General features: G+C 42.4%; 1 pseudogene; it reads left to right on the forward strand.

Moving 5' to 3' along the window:
- The first annotated feature begins 2,436 nt into the window (after positions 1 to 2,436).
- LOC140494286 (5S ribosomal RNA) lies at positions 2,437 to 2,556 on the forward strand (annotated as a pseudogene).
- Positions 2,557 to 20,655: the final 18,099 nt, after the last annotated feature.

Genomic DNA, 20,655 nt, shown 5'->3' on the forward strand with positions numbered 1-20,655 from the left:
TGAGATCCTCCTGCAGCATATGGCATCGGGACTTAGGAAGTAGGAACATAAGAATGGGAGTTGGCTATTCAGCTCAGCGAGCCCCTTCTGCCGTTTAATATGATTATGGCTAATTCAACATTTCAATGCCTTCAACCATAAGATCTGCAGAATCCTTTTATACCATTACCATTCAGAAACCTATCAATCTTTATTTTAAACATCCAATCTCTGCTTTAAACATACTGCATACATAAAGCAGTAATGTAGCAGGTCCTAAACATCCTGGCAATGTCACTTGATGTTGTGCAGTACTATCATGTTCTTCAGGCTCACAGGTTGGAGGCATGTCTGATGTCTGGATCAGTTCTGCTCTGCCTTTTTCCATTGTTCATGACCTTGTCCTGGTGCTAGAGGCAAAAATGTTAGTGGATGTGTCATTTGTCATAGAATCATAGAATCCCCAGAGTGTGGAATCAGGCCATTCGGCCCATCAAGTCCATACTGACCCTGCTAAAACCATCCCACCTAGACCCTCCCATCCCGATCCCTGTAACCCAGCATTTACCGTGGCTAATCCACCCAGTCTGCACATCCCTGGACACTATGGGAGACTCAGCATCGCAAATCCACCTAACCTGCATATCATTGGACTGTGGGAAGAAACTGGAGCCCCTGGAGGAAAATCACGCAAACATGAGGAGAATGTGCAAACTCACTTGAAGGTGGAATCAAACCTGGGTCCCTGGCACTGTGAGGCAGCAGTGCTAACCACCGAGCCACCATGCCATCCCAACTGTCCATTGTTGTGCACAATTTGTAGCTCACTTTCCTCTGAATCACACTGTTTTAGGATCATGTTCCACTCCAGAACTTGAGAACAAAAATCATGGAAGACAGCCTACTGCAGGAATGCTGCAATGTCAGAGCTGTTGTCCTTTGGAGGAAGGCAAGGGAGAGAGGGATGTACGTGAGGCTAAGATAGAGGTAACTGAGTGAGAGTTGGAGCTGAGAGACAGTGAGGTGGAGGTTGGTAATGGAGAGATGGAGAATCTAACAAAAGCTCTGAGACATGTCTCAACTAGTTTAGTTTGGGAAACTTGGTTGGCATGGATGAGTTGGGTCTCTGTGCTGTTTGACTCGATGACTCTCTGCTGTTGGGTATATGATGGGGGCATGGCACATTGAGAACTGTGAGATACAGTAGATATCAGGGGTCATGTGAAGATGCTTTTACTGACATGAACCACCCACATGAATTCATCAAGCTTCTTCTAGCACTTACCTGGTCGCTGGCCCTAAATGTTGACTTTCCAGGCTTTGAAGTGAACTTGAGGGACTCCAAGTCCTGTGGGGAACCAATCCCTCTTCCCATGTCAGCTCCATCACGTCTGTGAACCTTGGATCCTTTCCCATATCAATAACACCTGCTTTGTCTGTGCAATTCAGAATTGTAGCCAGTGCTCAGTGCAGGATGTGAATCCAGTTCCCTGTTTGTCGGGAAGACGGGCTGCATTACAGATTTTTGGTGCATGCAACTGGAGCTCAGACAGCAGCTCAGATCTCGCACAAACGAGCTTGACATTTTAATTAGGAAAGCAGTGTAAAGTTTGCAGAGGGTGGAATGGGACATTGTGAAACATGACCTGAAGATCCACCTTTTTATTCGGGTTGTTTGTGTTGCTGTGAATGTGCAGCTGAGCAGCTAATCTGAATGATAATATTGAAAAGCAGTGAGTGGACTCAGTGACAGGGAGCTGAGCTTCAGGTAGCTCATAGTCTTCATTCAGCAGGGAGAAGACCATGATAATGGTATTACAATATGCCATCAGGATGTTCTGGAGGACTTTCAAAGGACAAAGAAAACTACAGCACTGGAACAGACCCTTCGGCCCTCCAAGACTGCGCTGATCCACATCCTCTATCTTAACCAGTTGCCTATTTTCTCAGGGTCTGTATCACTCTGCTCTCTGCCCATTCATGTATCTGTCCGGATACATCTTAAATGACACTAACATGGCTGCCTCTACCAACTCCGTTCCAGGCACCCACCACCCTCTGTGTAAAGAACTTTCCAGGCATATCTCTGTTAAACTTTTCCCCTTTCACCTTGAAATCATGACTCCTAGTAATTGCGTCCCCCACTCTGGGAAAAAGCTTCTTGCTTTCCACCCTGTCTATACCGCTCACGATTTTGAAGACCTCAATCAGGTCCCCCCTCTACCTCCGTCTTTCGATAGAAAATAATCCTAATCTACTCAACCTCTCTTCACAGCGAGCACCCTCCATATCAGACAACATCCTGGTAAACCTACTCTGCACAGTCTCCAAAGCATCCACATCCTTTTGGAAAGTATGCCGTGTGTCTTCATGACTGCTCTGTTGACTTGCATTGCTATATTTAGGGAGCAATGGACCTGAACACCCAAATCTCTCTGTATATCAATTTTCCCTACGGCCTATGGCCGTACCAGTCTGAAAAACACCCAATCTTGTCTGATCTCGGAAGCTAAGCAGATTCAGGCATGATCAGTACTTGGATGGGAGACTGCCTGGGAATACCAGATGCAGTAGGCTTTAAAAAAAAGCAGCACGGTGGCTTAGTGGTTAGCACTGCTGCCTCACAGCAACAGGGTCCCGGGTTCAATTCCAGCATTGAGAAACTGTGTGGAGTTTGCACATTCTCCCCGTGTCTGCGTGGGTTTCTTCCGGGTGCTCCAGTTTCCTCCCACAGTCCAAAGATGTGCAGGTTAGGTGAATTGGCCATGCTAAATTGCCCATAGTGTTAGGTGCATTAGTCAGAGGGAAATGGGTCTGGGTGGGTTACTCTTCGGAGGGTCAGTGTGGACTGGTTTGGCCTGTTTCCACACTGTAGGGAATCTAATCTAATCTCAAAAAAGATCATGTCCATATTGAAATACAGTCATGCAGCAGTGTAGAGATATGCCATTCAGTATCTCTGGGTCCTAAGGCCTAGGTTTGTGCCCCACTTGCTCCAGAGGTGTGTCGTAATATCTCTGAATCAGTCCATTAGAAAATATCTAGAAACTGCTGCCTCACAGTTCCAGGGACCCAATTTTGATTCCACCATTGGTAAAGTTTACATATGGTCCTCATGCTTGCGCACGTTTCTTCCAAGTGCTCCGGTTTCCTCCCACAGTTCAAAGATATGCAGCTTAGGTGGATTGGCTCTGCTAAATTTCCCATAGTGTCCAGGGATGAGCATTGTTCTATAGTTGGGACTATGGAGAGTTATTCCTAGGTGTTATCAGCCGTAACTTCATTAGATACATGTCTCCAAAGAGTTAATTTTGCAAATCTGTGGAGAGAACAAATTATTTCCTCTTCAAATGTACATGCTGCATGTGTTGAGTATTTGTCACTGATTGGGTGGAGAGGTATAGATGTCCACAGGATGTTAGCAGTGGTGTTGCAAAAGGTCAGGGATAAATGGCAGCATTTCTCATGGATATGATGGTGATTATTCAGAATATAATCCATAGCACCCAGTAATCTGAAGATGCAACATGTCTATTGTTACTCATGGTTCTTAAAGCTGGAGTTATTGTAAACTCACGTCAATTAATCTGGGCAATAGATGACCTTATTCACAGAGCACTGGGTTGTAAACTGATTGACTGGTGAGAAGGAACCTATCACAGCTCCAAACCTCACTGTGTTCACTTGTGCAGTGATGCAGGATGGATGTTCGTTTTTTGACTGTAAGTCTGTCTCCATACATTCAGTAATAAAATCAGGCATGAAGTGCAGCCTCAGGTGGTTATTCTTAATGAATTGCAGGCTGTGGGTTCAGGTACACCAACAGTGCTTCTGTAAAATTGTATTCTGGCATTCTGCCTTTGGGTCCATTGAAATTCTTGAACTATTTCCCTATTCCTTTTCCCTAGCAATATTGTTCTATAACAATTAATCATATGGAAACAAACCTCTTGCGATAGGTCTGTGAGATGTCTCACACTATAATTCTATTTTAGCATGAGCTTGTCAATAATTCACACAATTTATGCATTTTAAACAAATCAAACCGAATGAATTCTTGCTCTGTTCTTGTAGAAAGGATGAAAATGCCTCATTTCCACAGAGTTGATGGTCGTCACAATAAACCTGCTGGAACTTTCATTCTATAAAAACTGTTCACTTTATTGCACCACAAGGCATAAAGCTGGAACATCACCACAGATCTGGCAGTCAGTGTACACGGCTTTGTGACTGGTTTGTTTGAACTGTCTGTGCAGCGTTTATACATTCTCCCCATGTCTGCATGGGTTTCCTCTGGGTGCTCCGGTTTCCTTCCACAGTCCAAAGATGTGCAGGTTAGGTGAATTGGCCATGCTAAATTGCCCAGAGCATTAGGTGCACTAGTCAGAGGGAAATGGGTCTGGGTGGGTTACTCTTCGGAGGGTCGGTGTGGACTGGTTGGGCCGAAGGGCCTGTTTCCACACTGTAGGTAACCTAATCTAAACTGTGGGTATTATTGAGTGTCCCTCTTTTTGAAACACTCATTGAGTGTAAGGTAAAGACTGTCCCAAACATCTTGAAGAAGCAGCTGAGATTAGTATAATCTCCTAATCAGCTGCAACATTGTCACGATTATAAGTTTGAAAGTGGATATAGCAACAACATTGATGCGTGAATTACACCATCTTACATGGTGGAACGAGTTCCTGTAATGACACTCACAGAAGACCGATGACTGTGGGGGCGGTGTGAGCAATGTCTGCACCTTCTTGGTCTACGTGTATTGTGATGGGCTACCCGTTCTGTACCCATAATGCATCAACTTGCAAGTTCTGGGTCTGGGTGTGGGTTTATTGTCAGCAAGATTTTGTTTGAAAACAGCAGCAGTGGTTGCAGGGAAATTCAGACCCTGGAAACTGGTTAGGACAAAGAAAAATTGGTAACAGTGTATGCATCATCAATATCTCCCCAGTACAGACTTAGAACATTTTCAAAATGTGATGTCAGGCTGTGCTTTAAGGCTTACGAAAAGCTGGGTGCACTGAAAGCTAGTCAAAGTGTGCAATTTAGAGAAGAAAATTGTCAGTTAATTTGCAAATAACCATAATTTCAGAAATTTATTTCTCATTTCAAGAACTGTTCTCTTTGAGGAAATGGCTGTTGTAACATGCAGCTCTGCAGCTTCTCATCCCTGACTGTGATTGAAGCAATTCTATAAAGACTTTGTAGAAATTCATAGCCTGGAAAGATACCATTGCATTCTTACTGCCCAACAAAGGGGTCACTCAGCATCATCCCAACGTCCAGCTCTTAGTCCATAGCTTTGTTGGTGACAGCACTTCAAGTGTGCATCCTTTGTAAATGTTCTGGCAAACTGCCTCCTCCTTTCAAACGCCCTTGCGGTCAATAAACACCCCTTCCCCAAATTTCCTCTAAACATCCTATCCCAATTGATTATTTCAATTTAGTATCATAGAATCCCTACAGCACAGAAAGAGGTCATTCAGCCCATCAATTCTGCACCAAGCCACCCAGGTTGAAAGGATTGTTAAGAAGGCGTATGGTATGTTGGCTATCATTAGCAGGGGGATTGAGTTTAAGAGCTGTGAGGTTATGCTGCAGCTCTGTAGAGCCCTGGTTAGACCGCACAGGGAATATTGTGTTCAGTTCAGGTCACCTCATTTTGGGAAGGATGAAGATGCTTTCGAGAAGGTGCAGAGGAGATTCACCAGGATTCTGCCTGGATTGGATGGCATGTCTTAGGAAGAAAGGTTGAGAGACCTGGGGCTTTTCTCAATGGTGTGAAGAAGGATGAGAGGTGACTTGATAGAGGTGTACAAGATGATGAGAGGCATAGATGGAATGGATAGCCAGAGACTTTTTCTCATGGCCGGAAGTGTCTTTCACAAGGGGGCATAATTTTAAGGTAGTTGGAGGAAGGTTTAGAGGAGAGCTCAGAGATAGGTTCTTTACACAGAGAGTGGTGGGTGTGTGGTATGCATTGCCAACAGTGGTAGTAAAGTCAGATACACCAAGGACGTTTAAGCAACTCTTTGATGGGCGCATGATAGTTTAGTATGCAGGTTAGTCTGATCTAAAAGGCCAGCCCAACATTGAGGGCCAAAGGGCCTGTACTGTTCTATAACCCTCTGAAGACTCCCACCCAGACCTAGCCTCCACCCTATCCCTGCATTTAACATAGCTAATCCACCTATCCCGCACATCTTAGGCTGTGGGAGTATCCAGTGGAAATTTATGCAGATACAGGGAGAATGTGCAAACTCAAAACAGATAGTCTACACCTGGAACTGAGTGGAGGCCCCTGATGCTGTGAGGCAGCAGTGCTAACCACCGAGCTGCCGTGCAGTGCTTCTTCAGTGTTGTTCCTGATTGCTAAAACTGCTTTCAAGAATTCAGTGGCAAACATAAATTTATTCAATGATTTTTAACTCTTTAAAGTCTGTACAAAACTTGAGCCCTACTTCCTGAACAGGATATATTTCTCTCCATCTGTAAACTCCTCCTATCAAACAAATAACACTCTTCACTGCTAGCCTCCAGGCTCTATACTACAACCTTTCTTTATCTCATTAATGTTTACTATTACAATCTTACTAAGTTCATTGCACCTGTGAACTCATTTTTCTGTTTGTCATTGCTACACAAATATCCTTTGTATACTAATAGGGCAGGCAGGACCTGTAGTGATGAGAGTTAAGGTTTACGGTTATGACGTTTCATCATAACTGAAAATGATTGAGATGAAACAGGTTTGAGGCAGGTCCTGAGACAGGGAAAGTAGGGAATTGGGGAAAGCCTGAGAATTGGAAGCCTTTTAGAATTCGACAAAAGAGAACAAAACATTTGATCCAGAGTAAGAAAGTAGATACAAGAGTAAAATTGCAATGAATTTAAAAACTGACTACAAAAGCTTCTAAAAATATGCAAAGATAAAAGATTAGTGAAGACAAATGTAGGTTCTTAACTGATAGAAGCTGAGTAAGTTAAATGGGCAACAAAGAAATGGCAGAAGGTTGAATACATATTTTGTTTCTCTCTTCAATGAAGGAGGTAAAAATAACCTCCCAGCAATGTTAGGGAATCCAGGTTTAGTGAAAGAAACGTTTTGAAGGAAATCAGTATTAGTAAGAAAATAATGTTGGGGAAAGTAATTAGGTTAAAGCAGACCTGGTCATTTTATGGCCCGTAGGCCATATTCGGCCCTCTAGTCGTTCCTGTCATGAGGTCAATCTTAAATTAGAACATAAATGAAAAAGTATTTACGCCATGCACGCAATACAACTGTGTTGCTTTTGTTTTGAAAAGGATGCTTTTTTTATGTACATATGGACACACAAGGCTTTTATGAGAAAGTTGCAGCTTCTCTCAAGCCAAATGGAGGACAACATTCTCACCCACTTGCCAACACTGAAGGAAGCCGCACCTTCAGCTGATCACCTCCACATGTACTCATCTACGTTAGAAGCACTGCATGGTGAATTTTCAAGGTGATTTCAAGACTTTAAAATGGTTGAGAATGAAATGCACATAATTTTTTTCCCCATTGACATGCAATGTGGAGAATGCACCTAGTGATGTTCAGCTTGAACTCTGCAGTCTGACTCACTTCCGGCAGAGTACTTTAGGTCAGTCTCACTGCTTGATTTTTACTCTTCCCTCAAAGAGGAGAACATGAAGAGGCATACTTAGCAGATTCTAGTCCTCTTTGGATCTACCTATATACGCGAACAGACATTCTCAGTGATGAGGTTCAACAAATCCAAATCCCGATCCTCTATCACTGATGATCACCTCTCAGCTGTCCTTCGCATATCCACCTCAGACATTCAACCAGATTTCCGTGCACTTGTTCAAGCCCAAAACAGACTGAATTTTTCTCACTAGACAAGTAATATGAACTGAAAAACATCAAAAGCATTCATTGCTTTTTGTATAGAGTTGTTTGTTGTTTTTAATACTGAACAATAATGAAACAACTTTTCATTATTGGTTTGTGAGATTAACATGTTAAAAATAAAATGAAATTCTGAAATTATTGTTTTTACTGTTTATTTCTTCTATATTTGACCTACTCCACAATTTCATATCTTTATTGTAACTGAATATCCTTATTCTTTTGATTATAAGTTTCAGTGCAAAACGATATAATTTAGTACTTTTTACAATGGGAGAAAATTAATACTGAGCAGAATTATGTCCAACTTATTTTTGCCTTCCAACACAACTCAGGTTTCTCATGTGGCCCCTTAGAAGAATTAATTGCCCACCCTTGGGTTAAAGGCTGACAAATCACCAGAGCTTGATAATCTACATTTCAAGTACTAAAGAAAGTGGCCCTGTAATACATTGAATCTATTGGTTGCCATCTTCCAAAATTCTTTAGTCTCTGGAGTGGCTCCTACAGTTGGGAAGGTGTCAAATTTAAAAAGAACAGAAAGAAAAAAGTAGAGCATTACAGAGCAGTTAGCCTGACACCAGCAGCAGGGAAAATGCAAAATAGGACATTGGGAAAGCTTCAACAGGATTGGACAAACCCAGGATGGGTTTATGAAAGGCAAATCATACTTAACAAATCTACTAGAGTTCATTTTGAGAATATAATGAGAAAAATAGATAAGGGAGAACTCACAAATATGATGCTTTTGGATTTATAGAAGGTTTTTAATAAAATCCATGGTAAGAGGATTTTATAAAAGCATTAAAGCACTAGCATAGGGGGTATTGGCATGGATTCAGAATTGGTTGATAGAGAGATGATGAAGAGTGGAAATAAATGGTTTTGTCCCTGGGTCGCTGCAGTGGCAAGTGGGGTACTGCAAGGTCCAATATTATGGGCCCCAGCTATTCACAATGTAGAAATGATCTAGTTGAAAGAACCAAATGCAACATTTCCTAATTTGTTCATGATGCAAAACCGGGCTGGATTGTGAACTGTAAGCAGGATGCAAGGTGGTTTCAAGTTGATTTAGACAAGTTGAGTGAGTGGCCAAACAGATTGTACAGTGTCGATAAACTGTGCCGCTGGAAAAGGCCCAGCAGGTCAGGCAGCATCTGAGGACCAGGAGAGTCAACATTTCAGGCTGGACCATTCATCAGGACTGGGGACAGAGAAAGGGGCTGAGAAATAAAGAGAGGAAGAGGGTTGCGGCTAGGGGAAAGGTAGGTGGGATGGCAACAGGTGGAGCAGGTAGGAAGTGATTGTGATAGGTCGGTGGGGAGGCTGCAGCGGATGGGTGGGAAGAAAGATGGACAGGTCAAGAGGGTGGAGCCAAGTTGGAGGGTTCTATCTCAGATGAGGTGGGTGGAGGGGAGATTTGAAAACTGGTGAATTCAATTTTGAGGCTGTATGGTTATAGGGGCCTGAGGCAGAAGATGAGCTGTTCTTCCTCTGGTTTGTGGGTGGTCTTGTTTAAATGGTGGACGAGGCCAGAGTGGACATGTCATCAAGGGGAATGGGAGGGGAATTGAAATGGATGGCCAGTAGAAGATGGGGTTGGTTGGTGCATACAGACCAGAGGTGTTTCCTGAACCATTTTGTGAGTTTGCACTTGGTCACTTCGATGTTGTGGAGACCACAGTAATAAATGAGGTTTGAGGATATGGCCGGTTTTGGAGTGATCCTCTGGGGCCTTGGACAGAGGTGAGAGTGGAAATGTGGGTGCAGGCTTTGCACCTCATGTGGCGGCAGGGCTAAGTGCCAGGTGTGGAGAGGGGTTGGTGGGGAGCATGACCTAACAAGGGAGTCACGGAGGAAACAATCCTTATGGAATGGTATATCCATTACAACTTAGCTAAGTGTGAAGTTATACACTTCAGTGTGGCATAAAGAAAGACAGAGTTATCATTTTAATGGTGAAATGTTGGGAAATGTGAATGTACAAACGTATCTGGGTGTCCTTGTTCATCAGTCAGTGAAGGAAGATAGGCGGATGGTGCAAGCAATTAGGAAGACATAAGGCCTTCATTGCAAGGGGATTTGAGTTTAGAATTAGGAATAATTTCTGCAGTTATGCAGTGTCTTAAAGAGACCACATCTGGAGTATTGCATGCAATGTTGGACTCCCCAGAAAAGGATATATTTGCCATTGAGGGAGTGCAGCAAAGATCCACTAGACTGATACTGGGGATGACAGTGACCTCCTATGAGGAGAGATTGACTTGACTGGGCCTGTATTCAATAGAGCTTAGAAAGGTCAGAGGGGATCTGCTTTAAACATAAAATTCTAGCACAGCTGGACAGATGAGATGCAGGGCAGATGTTTCTCCTGGTTAAAGAATCTAGAACCGGGGGTCACATTCTCAATATACAAGGTAGACCACTTCGGACTGATATGAGGAAACAATTCCTCACCCAGAGGGTAATGAAACTCTGGAATTTTGTACCACAGAAGACTGTGGAGGCCAATTCACTGAACGTATTCAAGAAAGAGATCAATACATTTTTATTGCTGGTATCAAGAGGAGAAAGCAGGAATATGACATTGAAATAGAGAATCAGCTATGATTTTATTGAATGGCAAAGCAGGTTTGAAGGGCTGAATGGCCTACTTGTGCTCCTAGTTTCTATGTTTTTTTTACTATGGCCCATTCTATAATTTCTATGAAAGAACAAATGGGGAAGGTCTGTATTTAGGTGGGCAGAAGGGCAATCAAATGACTAAAGAGTTGATGGCCCGAGAGAAAAAGAGATGGTAATGAAGGAGGTAAAGGAACAAAACTTCTATAAAAGGAAAACTTGAAACATTAACTGTGCTTTCTCTGCACAGATGCTGCCAGAGCTGCTGAGTTTCTCCGGCAATCTCTGTTTTAATAACAAAAGCTAGGTCTGGACGGCAACAATAGAGTCATGACTAGTGCATGTCTAACAAAAGTTGTGATTTGGAATTGTTCAACTTGCTGCTGAGACTGGAAAGTTAGAAGTGTAATTGAAAAAGATGTAATTTCTTAGGTTTGCAGTGAGCTGCATTGGAGAGGTCAAAGTGGGAATAGAGTGAGGGATTAAAATGACAGAAAAACCAGAAATTGAATGTATGTGAATTGAACAGAAGTTCATTCTGCCCAAAGTTTATACTCCAGCTGAAACAGCAATGTACTTGAACATTTTTCAATTTAACGTACTGTGTATTGTATGATTAAGCTTGCCTCTTCCACAGTACCTGACTGATTTGGCCAATGGGTGGAGCTCATGAGTCAAGTGACTGACTTCTGACGATCAGTGCAAATGATAGAGAGGGAAACTATACAGGAGAAAGTGAGGACTGCAGATGCTGGAGATCAGAGCTGAAAATGTGTTGCTGGAAAAGCGCAGCAGGTCAGGCAGCATCCAGCATCCAGGGAAACTATACAATTTGCTTTGAAGTCCAAGATGTTTTAAGTCATGTGCATAAACTGGTTGAATTTAGAACTCTCTCTGTATGACTCTGAGCTAAATAAGATATACAGAAACACACTTTAAGCACTTCATACCATCATCACTGGCCAAGTGTCCTATTCAATGGGCAAAGTAAAAGCAGATTGGGAGCACTTTGTGGATGGCTCTATTCAATGAACGATATTGTCCACCATGCTACTGCTGCTCTGACACTGCTGTTAGACCACTGTTCCGATGAGGTGGAAGTGGGTACTGCAGATGCTGGAGATTAGAGTCAAGGTTAGAATGGTGCTGGAAAAGCACAGCAGATCAGGCAGCAGCAATAGATCAGGAAAATCAACGATTCGGGCAAAAACCCTTACCGATGAGTCTCAGCTGACACTTGAGAAGCAGGAATTGAGCTGTCAGCTGGGAATGTTGCTACCTTCAGAACTTAACATGGAAAGTAATAATTCCAAATCATAACCACTGCTTCAACTATTGACAAATAATGATGACAAGTGATGATGTCTTTTATACTTCTTCTAGATCCATTTTTTGTTTCTTTAAAGCTTTTTTTAAAGATTTTAAAGGTTTTGGGGATATGGTGTGAAAGGGAGAATATCAACTTGAGATAGAGAATCAGCCATAATGAACAACAGAGGAGGCTTGAAGGGACGAATGGTGTTCCAAGTTTTTATCTTTTTCTTTACTTGGTCCATATCCACTGCTTTTGCCTTGCACCATCATCTTGCTGCTGTTTTACCTCTTCTGCCTTTCATTCCATCATAGACATTAGCTCCACTCCTCCCCTTCTATGGAGTTGCTAAAAACCTGCTCATTACTACTTTTCCCAATTCTGATGAAACGTTATCGACTTAAGATATTAATTTTGTTTCTCTCTTCAAAGATTCTGTCAAAACCTGCTGAGGACTTCCAGTATTTTCCATTTCTATTTCAGTTAGCCAGCACCACTGTATTTTGTTTTATCCTATAATCTCTTGTTCCTGATTAGCGATTGCTCTGATGCTCACAATGAGCCTGAATGATGAATGCCCCCTGAACTGAACAAATATTTAATTCTGAGTCCTCCACTAAACTATGATAAACTGCTGCAACTTTAACTTCAAAAGGTTACAATGTATTGGATTATGAGGGGAATCTATAGGGTAAACAAGACATTGAACAATTGAAACTTTTCTGATCTCTTTGACTTGTGTCCAATATGGTCTTCACCTGTCTTCAATGGATTGAGGCAAAACACCTCCAAAAGAATAGCAGCCCCCAAGAAAATCCAAAGGAATTGCTCCAGAGTTAGACCAAGCCCTCAGCAAGTGTCATTGTTCTGAGTAGTTCTCCCTCCTTCTCCTTGAAACAGGAGAATACAGGAACAGCATGTCCGGAACACAATATTGCTGGAATTTCTTCAGGGTCCCACCTCTGTTCCAGCACAATTGAAATGCCTGAAATCTAGTCCTGGATTAATAGGCCTATAATTCCAGCTTTATCTCTCTTAGCTTTCTGATACAACACCGTGATACTGGAAATTTTCCAATCCAAGGGCACATTTCCTGAATCTAAGGCATTCTAGAACATCCTGCTGAAAACATTTGCAATTCCTTTACCCACTGTCACATCCAGGAGACTTGTCTATCTTTAATCTCACTTCTCCACATTGCATTTTCAAACTTATATTAAATATAGCTTTAATTTATTTCCCCTCTTTTCTCTGGTACCAATAATCCTTTCCTCTATTATAAGGCTTTGTATAGTGAGTCGGAGGTTACCATGAAGGACTCTCCATCTCAACCTCATCCATCACCACAGGTTATATCACCATCAGTCACCTCTCACTAATGAGAGAGCAGCCACTGGTCCAGTAGGACTATGATGACTTTACCATTATTTAGTAAAGTCTGTCACTTTTGAGCGTCTACTCACATTTTTATTCAAACAGTGCTGGTGATTGACAATTATTCTGCCTTCTCTGGACCTTAGCTAAATTTAAAACCTAGCTTCATGAATTATCCTTGTCAAAGTGTAGTGTGTACATGTCATAAAGGCAGGAAGTATTGTGACAGTGGAGGTTTGACGTGAACCTGAGGACGCTGTGGGAAATCGAGGGCTATGTGGTGCAGGATGGGACGAGGGACAAGTGGGAGAATCCTCATGTGGAACACATATCCAACTTGGACCAAATGGCCTATTTCTGAGCTGCAGATGCTGTGCAATTATAATTCCAAGTTTAGCACAGCTGGGGGCAGGGAGGTTTAATTTAAATGTTACACACACTTTACATTCTCAAATACCACAGAGTCTACATTCCACCCAGATAATTGCATTTGCACCAGTTGCATAGATTGACCGGCTTAATCCAGTTAAAAATTTTGCCAAGCAGCTGTTTGATTATAAAGGTGGACATCGTGTCAATTAGACTTTTTGAAGCACATTTTTCAGAATTAAAACTTGCGATTTAATTGAATCAAAATGCCTCACTGCTACATAAAGGCACTGGGGAAGCTTCTTTGTTGTTTAGTAACCAAATGAAGTGCAGGCTGATAATCTGTGAATATGAGGAACATTGTTACGTACTAGGTACCAATGTTCTGACCCCCTGAAATGATAATTCAATGAAGCTGATTATTCACCCACACTATCACTGCTTTCCTGATAGAACTCACAACCCTCCAGCCATTTCAATCTGACTCGTTTAATTACATTGAAATTAAACTCAGTGCTCACTGTATTTTGACAATTAACCAAGAATAACCTCTGTAAGTTCAGAAATTGTAGAGCGACTTCAAGTTCAAACACAGGCGTAATGGGCACCCCACTGCAATCTGGGTACTGTTAGCTGATCTTGACAGCTGTCAGAACCTCTCAACCCTACAAACAAGAAACAAAGCTTCGGCCTTTGAGCCTACTCCCCCATTCAATAAGGTAGAGGCTGATCTGATTTTAACCTCAATGCGACATAACTGTTTATCCTCAGTAATATTTTATCCCCCTGGTCATCACAAATCTCTGCCTTAGAGATATTTAAGGTTCCGCATCCACTACCTTTTGAAGAAAGAGATTCCAGTCCTCTCAACCATTAGAGAAAATATATTCCCTCACCTCTGTTTTAAATGGGGATCTTTTGTTTTTAAACTCTGACCCCAAGTTCTAAATTCTTCCACAAGAAGAAATATCCTTTCCACATCTACCCGGTGAAGTCCTCTCAGGATCTTATGTTTTGATTAAGCTGGCACGGTGGCTCAGTGGTTAGCACGGCTGCCTCACAGCACCAGGCTCCCAGGCTCGATTCCAGCCTCGGGCAACTGTCTGTGTGGAGTTTGCACATTCTCCCTGTGTCTGTGCGGGTGTCCTCCGGGTGCTCTGGTTTCCTCCCACAGTCCAAAGATGTGCAGGTCAGGTGGATTGACCATACTGTTAGGTGCATTAGTCAGCTGGAAATGGGTTTGGGTGGATTACTCTTTGGAGGTGTCGGTGTGGACTGGTTGGGCCAAAGGGCTGTTTCCACACTGTAGGGAATCTAGTCATCTAAGTCACTTATGACTCTTCTAAACTCCAGAGATACAGACCTAGCCCTGTCTAGCCTTTCCTCACAAGGCAACCCTCTCATTCCAGGTGTTAGTCTAGTAAACCACCTCTGAACTGCTTTTACCCTGTGGTAAGTACTGTGACCTGCACTGTACACTGTACTCCAGATGTGGTCTCACCAATCCCTGTGTTACTGAAGAATAACTCTCTACTCTTGCACTCAATTCCCTTTTCAGTAAACCATAATATTCTATACCTATCTTTATGTAATCAACAGATTTCATTTTTGTATCTTTAGTTTCTTCATTCAGATCATGTATATGTATTCATGGATCTCCTGTGAGGTTGCCCTATGTGTTAGTCTGCAGCGCACACAGTTACTATTCCAGTTTCTTAGGATGCTCGGCTTCTATGGTAGTCTCACTGTTTAAATATGGCTGGGTTGGAGTGTCAGTGTTCACCTCTACTTGTAATGTTATCATTTGAGTAGAAGCAAAATAGGTTTTGAACATTCTTCTGAACTTACATTCTTTCAGACAATTCAGAGAGTTAGGTAGAGAGCTAAAAAGCAGGACTAGCAGGGCAGTAAACTCAGGATTACCTAGCGGTGCCACGGGCTACTGAGGCTAGGAGCAAAGAGAGAGTACAGTTGAACATAGGCCACGGATCTGGTGTAGGAGGGAGACCTTTAGATATATGGATCATTGGGATACCTTCTGGGGGGGGGGACACCAATATCCTGGGCAGGAGGTTTGCTAGAGCTCTATGGGAGGGTTTAAACCAGTGTGGCAGGGCGTGGGAACCAGAACAACAGGTCATTAACTTCAGTGACTGGGGACAAACGTGAGATTGAGATATTCATAACACAGAGTAAAAGCAGACAGAGAGAAGTCACGGGGTTCAGAGGGACTGGAGGTCTGGGGAGCATTTACTTCAATGCAAGAACTTGTAAGAAAGATGAACGAAGAGCATGGGTTGCTGCATGGAATGATGATGTTATTGCCGTTACGGAGTCATGCTTAACAGAGGGACAGGACTGGCAGCTTAACATTTCAGGATATCAATGTTTTAGGTGGGACAGAAACAGAAACAGAAACAAAAGGGGAGGGGGAGTTACTTTGCTGGTTAGGGATCACATCACAGCTGTGTTGAGGGAGGACACATTGGAGGGATCTTACAGTGATGGTGGAGCTCAGGAATAGGAAGGGTAAAATCACAATATTAGGAGTTTTCTGTTGACCTCCCAACAGCCCGCGGGAGATAGAGGGCAGATAATGTAGTCTGATACTGGAAAGATATGAAAAAAGTAGGGTAGTTATGGTGGGTGACATCAAGTTTCCTCTTATTGACCGAGACTCAAATAGAGCCAGGGGCTCGGATGGAGAACAATTTGTTAGATATGTCTAGGAGGGCTTTTTAAGACAGTACGTTGACAATACAACCAGAGAAGAGGCCATTCTAGACTTGGTATTAGGGAATGAGGCAGGACAGGTGATGTTTCAATAAGAGAGAATTTTAGGCTTAGTCTCCATAACTCCATTAGATTTTGAGTAGTCGTGGACAAGAACAAGAGTGGCCCTTGGGTGAGGGTAGTTAAATGGGCAAAGGGCCAATTACATCCAAATTAGACAGGAACTGGGGGAAGTTGATTGGGAGCAGTTATTTGAGGTCAATTTTATGTCTAGCATGTGGGAGGCTTTTAAAGACCAGTTAATTAAAGTGCAGGACATCCATATCTATGCAAAACTGTAGGACAGGAATCGCAGGATTCAGGAACCATGGATGACAAGGGAAATTGTAAGCTTAATGAAAAGGGAAAAGGAAGCATAAGATAGGTCTAAGCAGCTGTAAAATGATGAAGCCCTTAAGGAAAATAGAGAAAATAGGAAGGAGCTTAATTGTGGAATTAGGAAGACTACAGGGGCCATGAAATGTCTTTAGCAAACAGGGTCAAGGAGAATCCCAAAATGTTTTATGCATATATTAGAAGAACAAGGATAGCAAGGGAAAGATTATGCCCTGTCATGGACAAAGGAGGGAAGTTCTGCGTGGAGCAACAGGAAGTGAGAGAGATCCTTCGTGAGTGTTTTGTATTGGTACTCACCAAGGAGAAGGACATGACTGATTATGAAATCAGCGATGAGTGTGTGTAAATACTCTAGAGAATGTCAATATATTAAAGGAGGAAGTTTTAGATATCCTAAATTGCATTAAGCTAGACAAGTCCCCAGGACCAGATGAGATCCATCCCAAGTTACTGAGAGAGGCAAGGGAAGAAGTACCTGGGGCATTAGCAGGTAGCTTCACATCCTCTTTGACCACAGGCAATGTTCCAGATTAACCAGTGTTGTTCCCTTGTTTAAGAGAGGAAGCAGGGATAATCCAGAAAATTATAGGCCAGTGAGTGTGATGTCTGTGCTGGGAAAGCTTTGGAGAAGCGATTCGGTGAATTCTTATTTGCAGATTTGTATTTGCAGATATAATCTGTAGGCAAACAGTCCGTGTGACATTTTATAAATTCCTACTTTGGAAATAGAACCAGTCTGACTCAAGGTTGGGATACAGACTGACTCTCACCTCACACCTTTAATCCATTGTCTGAGCTGAGATGTCACTTTGTTTTTATACTGATAAAACCTTAAGTTACCTCAGGCCTGAGACTTGAAAGAAGTTCTGGGATTTACGCATTAATCAATCAAAACCTGCAACCTAATTCTATGATCTTTTTATGACCCTGCTCCACTAGTTACCTGATGAAGGAGTAGCGCTCCAAAGGCTTGTACTTTGAAGTAAACCTATTGGACTGTAACCTGGTGTTGTGTGATTTTTAACTTTGTCCACCCCAATCCAACACCTTCATATCTTGGTCAGGAAGGGTGTTTTTCAGATTGGAGACTGGTACAAAATGGTCTTCCACAGAGTCTTAGGTCCTCTGTTGTTTGTAGTATATATAAATGATCTGGAGGAAAATGTGGGTGGTCTGATTAGTAAGGTTGCAGATGACACAAAGTTTGGTGGTGTTGCTGATAGTGCTGACAATTGTGAAAGAATATAACAAAACATAGAAAGAGTCATAGAGTCATGGAGTAATACAGCATGTAATACAGCTTTTGTACCCTTTGGCTTAAACTGGTTCATGCTGATCACTTAGCTAGTTGCAGTTGTCCACATTTGGTTCATACCCCTGTGAACTCTTCCCAACCATGTACCCATCCAAGTATTTTTAAAATGTTGCTGTCATACTTGCCTAAATTACTTTCTCTGGCAGCCCAATCCATATGTGCACCACTCTCTGCATGAAAAAGTTGCCCCTCAAGTCCTTCTTAAATCTTTCCCTCACCTGAAACCTATGTCCTCTAGTTTTCAATTCTCTATCCCTGGAAAAAAAAACCTATGTACATCCATCTTATCTATGTCCATTATGATTTTATACACCTCAATAAGGTCATCCCTCATTCTCCTATGTTCCAAGGAATAAAGTCCTAACTTGCCCAACCTCTCTCTGTAACTCAGGCCTACTAGTCCTGGCAACATCCTCATAAATCTTCTTTGCACTCTTTCGAGCTTAACTATGTCTTTCCTATAACATGGTGGCGAAAACTGTTCACAATACTCAAAGTGCAGCCTCACCAATGACATATACAACTGTAATATAACATCCTAACTCCTATACCCAATGCCTTGATCGATGAAGGCTAGCATACTAAATGCCTTCTTCACCAGCCTGTCTACCTGTGATGCTGCTTTCAACGAACTATGTATTTGTACTCCTCGGTCCCTCTGTTCCTCAACACTGCTCAGGAACTTACCATTTACTATATAGGTCCTTTCAATACTTTCTAAAGTGCAACACCTCACACCTATCTGTATTGAATTGCTGACTTGGGCTCAGAAATGGCAGATGGAGTTTAATCCAGACAAATGTGAGGTGATGCATTTTGCAGGATCACATTTAGGTGTAAGTTATACTGTAAATGGCAGAACCCTTAGGAACATCATCATAGACATGGATCTGTGCATGCAGGTTCACAGTTCCATAAAGCAACACAGATGGCCAAGGTGATTAAGCAAGCAGATGGCATGCTTACTTTCGTCGGCCAGAGCATGGAGTACAAGAGTTGGCAAACCATATTGCAGCTATATAAAACCCTTGTTAGCCTGCATTTGGGGTACTGTGTGCTGTTGTGGTCAACACACTATCAGAAAGATGTGGAAGCTTTGGAGAGAGTGCAGAGAAGTTTCACAGGATGTTGCCTGGTCTCGAGGGCATTGGCTATGAGGAAAGATTAAAAAGACTAGGATTGTTTTCACTGGAAAGACGGTGGCTGAGGGGAGAGTTGATAGAGGTCTACAAAATTATAAAAAGTCAGAGGCTTTTTCCCAGGGCTGAAGTTTAATTTACAAGAGGGCACAGGTTCAAGGTGAAAAGGGGGAAAGTTGAAGGGAGATGTGTGAGGAATGTTTTCCACTTAGAGAGTGGTAGGAGCCTGGGACACACTGCCAGAAGAGATGGTGGAAGCAGGCATCTGAATGGTTACATGAATAGGGAGGGAATAGAGGGATATGGACTGAACGAGGGCAGAAGGTTTGTTTTTTAGTTTAGTTAGGGCATAATGATCAACAGAGGCTTGGAGGGCCGAAGGGCCTGTTTCTGTCTGTACTTCTCTTTTGCTTTTTCTGTTCTTCTTTTTCCTTTTAAAAAAAGGAGATAGTTACTAAGAGTTGTGAGGGAAATAGAAAATGCTGGAAGCAGACAATAAGTGAGTCAGTATCCATGCAGAGATAAACAGAGATACTCATTCAGGTTGGTGACCTGTTAATAGTAAAGGGCATTCTACCTGCCAAGTGTATCCAGCCTTTTAGAGTTCAGCATTGCCAGTTTTTATTTTGCTTGCTGTAAGAGTCAGAGTTAAGAGGTCTTGTTGTGAATTGGGTAACATCCCTGCCTCTGAGCCGAGAGTTCCATGTTCAAATTCCACCACAGGCATTGACTAAAGGAAGGTCCATTCATAATGTGGCCAAGCAAATTGAGGTGGATGTGATTGAGTGGATTGTGAATTCTTCCAATGCACACCAATAGCAGGTGCTAAGAGTAGAAGAGATTCCTGGTCAGTCTCATGATGCACAGAGTATTAGCGTGTCTACCATCACTATTCAAAGCTCCAGGCTACAACATGCATGTATGTTACCACAGCAGCACAGACTCCCTGAGCAACGTTCATCATCAGCCAGTGGAGGGATGCTGTGTGATTCCTAGAGTCCAACCTTGTGCTCCCTCTGTGAAATGGGGTGAAAGTAGGGAAAATGGGAGCAGGTACCCTATTCTCTACCTCTTAGATTATTGAAACTATTTTCAGACTGTCCACCAATGCCCTCCCAGTCATCAGTATGGCTGGATAAATTGGTTATTATCCTGTCTAATCCAATCCTCCTAGTTTCCCACAAGGTGGGATAATTGATGTATGTCTGGGAGCTTCGATTATGTTGATTGAGTTCACATCCACGACAGATGGTCTCTCCTGATATATTGAGGATAACCAGTGGAGATCCTGAAGGGTCCGTGTTTGGTGAACTCACATGGCTGAAAGAAGCCTATTCAGGTCAGTTTTAGTGTTTGAATTTCCAACATCCTGGAAAGAGGAAAGGATTGATTTGTTGTATCAGTTTATCTATCTTTTACAGCATAAAAGACAAATAGGTTTTAAATACCTGACTCAACAGAGATGTCCTATTCCAGGTATCATACAGTTTTTATAGATTGGGGAACAGGTGGGTTTTAATGC

This window comes from Chiloscyllium punctatum, chromosome 23 (assembly GCF_047496795.1).
Source record: "Chiloscyllium punctatum isolate Juve2018m chromosome 23, sChiPun1.3, whole genome shotgun sequence".
In the NCBI taxonomy this organism is placed as follows: Eukaryota; Metazoa; Chordata; class Chondrichthyes; order Orectolobiformes; family Hemiscylliidae; genus Chiloscyllium; species Chiloscyllium punctatum.